Source organism: Bactrocera dorsalis, chromosome 3, assembly GCF_023373825.1.
Source record: "Bactrocera dorsalis isolate Fly_Bdor chromosome 3, ASM2337382v1, whole genome shotgun sequence".
NCBI classification, from domain to species: Eukaryota; Metazoa; Arthropoda; class Insecta; order Diptera; family Tephritidae; genus Bactrocera; species Bactrocera dorsalis.
The window spans coordinates 40,970,815-40,977,455 of NC_064305.1; the positions used below are offsets into that span (position 1 = coordinate 40,970,815).

The 6,641-nt window shown below is 36.0% G+C and overlaps 1 protein-coding gene across 8 annotated transcripts in view; it reads right to left on the reverse strand.

The window, feature by feature from the left end:
- LOC105232219 (uncharacterized) overlaps positions 1 to 4,829 on the reverse strand; it is a 30,362-nt gene extending 25,533 nt beyond the window's left edge. For 4 of the 8 annotated variants that reach the window (XM_011213859.4, XM_019992667.3, XM_029553206.2 and 1 more), the window contains exon 1: positions 817 to 1,081. The gene's annotated coding sequence lies outside the window, so the exon portion shown is untranslated. The other 4 variants (XM_029553204.2, XM_049451222.1, XM_049451223.1 and 1 more) reach the window with 4 other exon arrangements.
- Between the last annotated feature and the right edge of the window lie 1,812 nt (positions 4,830 to 6,641).

Sequence of the window (6,641 nt, forward strand, 5' to 3'; positions counted from 1 at the left end):
GAGTACTTTCTGGCGTAGTCGGTGAGTGAAGGTGGCGAATGCTTCTAACAGGCCAAATTAGACAAAAGTCGCTAAACGTTAAGAGTTGTCCAGTTCCTTGTGCTAGATACAAGGAATCCTGAAAGAATTATATATCGGTGAAAAGAAATATTAGACCCGCACTTTTTCAATAATGATAAACTAATGTTTTAAGTTGTTGATAGATATTACAATATGAAATTTGTTAAATGGTCTCTAAAACTATTGTAAATTTGATATGTGTGTGTATAAACCTTGATCATTAAAAGTTTTGAAGACCATTTAACTTCGACATATGTGCATACATCCAAAGCAAATATAGTAAATCAAAGGCAATTGTCAGATAATTTAACAACGTCCACCTAGAAGGTAAGAATAAATAATAAATACATGCATTTCTTTAGTCATACATTCTTGTTATTAAAAAATGGGCAATACGGAAGTAACAAGTGAGCGAGCAACAAGTGCTATTGAAAACCCATGTTAACCTTGTCAAAGTAATTGCAAAAAAAGAAACAACACCAACCAGCTGAGTGACAACCCACTATTTCTGAACGCATTTGTAAGTATGAGTATGCACCTTTCTCCAGCAATTCGACACTTCTTAATTGTCTCAACTTTTATTAATGCGCTTTTACATTCTTTGTCAGGCTTATGCCAACAGAAATGTTCTTTCTTCCTTATACCTTCACGATAATTTTTGATTATTTACTCTTAGCGATGAGCACTGCTGTGACTGGAATCAATATTTATTGGTAATAAGATACACAGTTGCATTACTAATATTTAATAACTCACATTGCTGCTCTCACGTCTGTTATTTTTGTAAAAAAAAAACACATAACATTTTCAAGGATGCATTTCAATAGTTTGCACCGATTTACTATTGTATATTTCATCTACTCATATAGTTGAGCCACAAACAGATACATTTTACCCAGCTTGGGCCATTTTATTAAAGCCCGCAGCACTTTCGAAATTACCACTAGTGTTGCGCATATATGTACATACATATGTATAATTAATTCAAGTTGTCAGTTTCGATGCCAAAGTGAAACTAACTTTCTACATGTATTCTCATTAACTGCTATTCTCCCAGTTATAAGCTTTATTCTCAATAATAAGATGTGTAAACCTTTTTGAAAGCTTTCTGGCCTGTCTTCTCTCAACCCTTCAGAAAAGCTTTGATACCTATGAGCTTTTTTACATTTAAGCGTTAGGGCCCGGTTACACCAAGAAAGTTCATTGTATACAAATTTTGTACACTTACTTATATGGCCCCTCGTACGCCAATTTGGACAAATCATAATTATATAATCATATAATTTCATTATTAAACGAATGTGTCTAATATGTTATTGACACATCCCCAATTAGGAAGCGGCCATAAACTGAAAGGTGCGTTCCAAAGTAAGTAGGACTTTTTGAATCTAGAGCCCCCTGGTGGCGCCATCTATATGTCGACTGGTGCATTAGAATCTGCCATCTTTATCGATTGTCTAGTGAGAATTTCATGACATTTCATAGATTGGAGTTGAAGTTATTGCGTTTTAAGTGTCAGTATGTCTGTGTTATCGGTGCGAAAATGAGCTTCGGACAAAGAGCCAACATTAAATTTTGTTTTAAAATTGGTAAACTTTTACCGAAACGTTTCAATTGATGAAACAAGTTTATGGCGATGATTGCTTATCCCGTAGCAGAGTGTACGAGTGGTTTCAACGTTTTCAAAGTGGTCGTGAAAGTGGTCGAAATCATCATTGAAATTCATGAAAATGGAATCGAACATCTCCAAAACATTCCAGCGCTCTGTTGGCTCAGTTTAGAAGCAATAAGACCGAGTTTTGGCGCCGATTGATAACTGTGGACGAAACTTGGATTCATCATTATACGCCCGAAACAAAAAACCAATCTAAACAGTGGATTGAAAAGGGGGAACCAGCCCCAAAAAAACCTAAAGCTGTGTATTCGGCTGAGAAAGTGATGGCGAGTGTTTTTTGGGACAGCCATGGAATTATTTTTATCGACTATCTTGAAAAAGGAAAAACTATAACAGGAGCATTCTACGCATCATTATTGGACAAGCTAAAGGAAGAAATTTCGAAAAATTGGCCACATTTGCAAAAAAAGAAAGTCTTGTTCCACCAAGACAACGCACCATCTCACACCTCAACAGTCGCCATGGCGAAAATCCACGAATTGCGGTTCGAACTGCTTGACCATCCACCTTATTCACCGGATCTAGCACCAAGCGACTTTTTTTTGTTTCCTCAACTTAAAACTGCGCTCGGCGGCCAGAGATTTTCGTCAAATGAGGAGGCAATCTCTTTCGTGAACTCGTATTTTGCAGACAAAGACGCCAAGTACTATTTGGAAGGGTTGCAGAGATGGGAGCATCGCTGGGAGAAGTGTGTGGAGTTACAAGGAAACTATGTAGAAAAATAGAAAAAAAAATTTTAAAAAGTCGCGTGCATCATGGTTAGGTCGGTTATTTATCGGACAGCCCTCGTATTTGGGCTTACGAAAAGTTTGTGCACGGTTTGTTCCGCACAAATTGACTGACGACCAAAAATTGTTCAGAATCCAACATTCGAAGGACGATTATTTGACCAAAAATCACATTTTAACCATTAACCACTTTTCGGGGAGAGGCCAACCGGCCAACGAGCTAAAACACTCGTTCGACATGCTTTTGGGCCGTGCAAAAAGCTGTATGAAGCAGAAGGGGACTATTTTGAAGAAAATAAATTGATTTTGCCGAAAAGAATAATTTGTTCTGTCTGTTTTTAAGTCCTGTTTAATTTGGAACACACCTTGTAGATCTTATGACACGCTTTAAGTAGAATTAGACAGACTTAAGGGGGGCGGGGGGTGGATAAGGTTTGACACCTTTTTTTCCATTTTTTTTAATTTTTTTTTTCTGAACCATCAACATCTAAAGAATATTGGGGTAAATTTTTAGGTCATTCGTAGAAAAACTAACGAAGTTACAGCAGGTTGGATAACGTCGAGTTTTTTCCAAAAATTTTAATTACTAACAATTTTACAATAACAAATGGGTCGATTTTTTCGTCTAAAATCGTCATTTTGGCTTGAAAATGGTACCAAAAATTGAAAAAATCGACGTCAATTGAAAGATAAACTAATAAACTAAAGAAAGCATTTTGATTTTTTGGTTTCAGATGATCCAGTGATGTTGTAGGCTGGTCACCGCACAAAACTTCTTTTCGAGGTGCCTGCAGAGATCGACAATAAATCCGTTCTTCCACGCTATTTTTCGATAAAACTTTTTTAAAGTATCCTTCAAATATTTTACTTTCATATAATAATAAGTAAAATAAAACTACAGCAATAATTATTTCTAAAAAAAATTCATGAAAAAAGGTCTTTTTTCGACGAAACAAATCTTAGCCCCACTTAAAACATTCTCTGGCTTAGCTCTGTTCAAGCGCAACTGTTAAGATTTCTACTACCGAGCCGAGTTATAGCACAGCCAGTGAAAAACATAAAATCGTGGCCCGAGTCAGCTGGCACGACCTATCTTATGGGCGCGCAATGTAACTGAACAGTGAAAAACGCTACTCCCTTCTCTCTTTGACGTAGGATGCCTTGAGAATTCACGGCATTCGGATTTTTGCCGCAGAAACGTGTCAGCTGATTGCTCTCTCACAACGCAGGGTTGCCAATATCGATATACTGCAGTAATTATCAACTTTTATAATTCAATCTGTTCAAAATGTTTGAAATTTTCTTAAAATAACTCAAAATCAGAGTCGAATGCTATTATTTATAAATATATAAACTATATTTAATAGTTTGTTTTCAGTTTCGATATTTTATATTGTAAAAAATTGTAATTGAAAACAAAGATGTACTCAAAACTATATATGCGTATTGGGCAATGGCAACAATGTTCAAATGAAAATAAACAAAGATGGCTGATTTCTACGTTTTTACCACGTTTTTAACTGTTCACACATTTTGCCGATGGGGAAGGAAGGCAGTAGCGTTTTTCCCTGGTTGTGCTATTAGCCAAAAATATTTTTACGTTCTCCTTCGTGAACCTTCTTTACTATAAACGTTCTCTGCGTTCTCTGTACGTCTCTGCTTTATGACTTTATTTAGTTTCTAACCTTTGGTAGTGGACTCTGCTAAGTGGATAAATGTGGAACGCAATTAGTCGCTGAGCTCGTAAATAAATAATTGACACATTGTCTCCAATATCATAGATGACGCTATTGCACCACATAATACCAGTGACCGACAATCACGTTCTCTGATACCGCAACTGGTAACTAAAAACTTTTTTCGCATACTTTCTTCGCATTACAATCAATTATTTCTTTTAAATTCACTCTATTATCTGTTCACGAAGGTAATAATAAACGATTTTTTTCTTTAAATTTATATTGATTTTTCAAAAATACCAAAACAATCCGTTAATATTTTCTCTTAGTTATTTTTATTTATTTAGAAATTAAGAATATTGGAAAAATGGTTAGCAAACTGTGCGTTGTTTATTTTCTGCCATCTAAAAATATTCAAATTGGTTTTTGTTAATATACTTGCACATAGTTTATTTCGCAATATAAAATCGCGTCTAGCAGAATCAGTCAAAAACGCTACTCCCTTCCTTCCTTTTCCTTCCTTATCGAGCAAAATGTGTGGTAAAAACGCAGAAATCAGCCATCTTTGTTTGTTTTCATTTGAACAATGTTGCCATTGCCCAATACGCATATATACATAGTTTTGAGCACATCTACTATGTATGTTTTCAATTACAATTTTTTACAATATAAAATATCAAAACTGAAAACAAACTATTAAAAATAGTTTATATATTTATATGTAAATAATAGCATTCGACTATTATTTTGAGTTATTTTAAGAAAATTTCAAACATATTGTTACGAATTTACTGCTTGCTAGTTTACTTTGTTAGGTTCGTATCTCTGGATTGACAAATAAAACCGTTTAATTCACTTCAACAAAATCTCTTTATTTCACAACTCGTCTACACTATATCAGTTTACTCTTAGCACTGGTTGATTACGTTGGCGCTGCCATGGCTTATATAGCCACGCACTTCTCGATGATGCCGACGTGTCCTTCTAGAATATTGCGTCTGGAAATTACCAGAACATAATGCTATACGGCGCCAGACGCAAGCAGACAGCCGCGGCGCCAGACTCAGCAATTGTTTAAGTCGACACGCAGACAGTGCGGCGCCAGATGTCTATTGTTTCGACAAGCAGACAGCCGCGGCGCCAGATGTCTACAACAAGACAAATGCTATTGCATATACCTACAGCTATTATTCATAATAAGGGATGCACATAGCAATACAAATAAAACTTAATACTACTTTTTGTAACAATATTGAACAGATTGAATTATAAAAGTTGATAATTACTACAGTATATCGATATTGGCAACCCTACGTTGTGAGAGAGCAATCAGCTGACACGTTTCTGCGGCAAAACTCCGAATGCCGTGAATTCTCACAGCGTCCTACGTCAAAGAGAGAAGGGAGTAACGTTTTTCACTGTTCAGTTATATTGCGCGCCCATAAGATAGGTCGTATCAGCTGACACGGGCCACGATTCTAGGTTCTCCACTGTTTCTGCTACTAAAGGCTAGCCAGTCAAAAACGCTACTACCTTCCTTCCTTTTCCTTCCTTATCGGCAAAATGTGTGCACAGTCAAAAACGTGGTAAAAACGCAGAAATCAGCCATCTTTGTTTATTTTCATTTGAACATTGTTGCCATTGCCCAATACGCATATATAGTTTTGAGTACATCTTTGTTTTCAATTACAATTTTTTACAATATAAAATATCAAAACTGAAAACAAACTATTAAAAATAGTTTATATATTTATAAATAATAGCATTCGACTCTGATTTTTAATTATTTTAAGAAAATTTCAAACATATTGAACAGATTGAATTATAAAAGTTGATAATTACTGCAAGAAAATCGATATTGGCAACCCTGCGTTGTGAGAGAGCACTCAGCTGCGACGTTTGCGGCGGCAAAATCCAAATGTCGCAGATTCTCACGTCATCGTCACGTCAGAGAGAAGGGAGTAGCGTTTTTCACTGTTCAGTTACATTGCGCGGCCATAAGATAGGTCGTGCCAGCTGACACGACCCACGATTCTGCGTTGTTCACTGGCTAGCCTATTACTTCTGATGCTGTTAACGCAAAGGAGGCGTCAAAAAAACAAAACTCGGCCATTTTTGAGCAGAGTTGCCTAGTCAAATTTGGTAAATCCAGCCAAATGCAGGACATTCTTGCGCATTACAAATATGCATTAACATGGGTCAAACGCGCGAGTAAATGTGAATTAAGCCCGCTATAGCAAATTAGCGCTGTCGCCTGTCAGGGCTATAACGCAAAATACTAACGGCAACTGGTATTTAGCAGTTGTATTTGTTTAGTGCCTAAAATTATTTAAATTCCTTTAAATATTTATTTACCTTTTTGTAGTGTAATTATGTACTATTGTATTGTTTACGGTAATTAAGAAATGTCGCAGTTACTGTAAATCCATTATGTGTATTATGGTAAATTCCAAATAATCCCAAATCTTTAAATTATTTCACTATTCTGCTGTCCGAGTA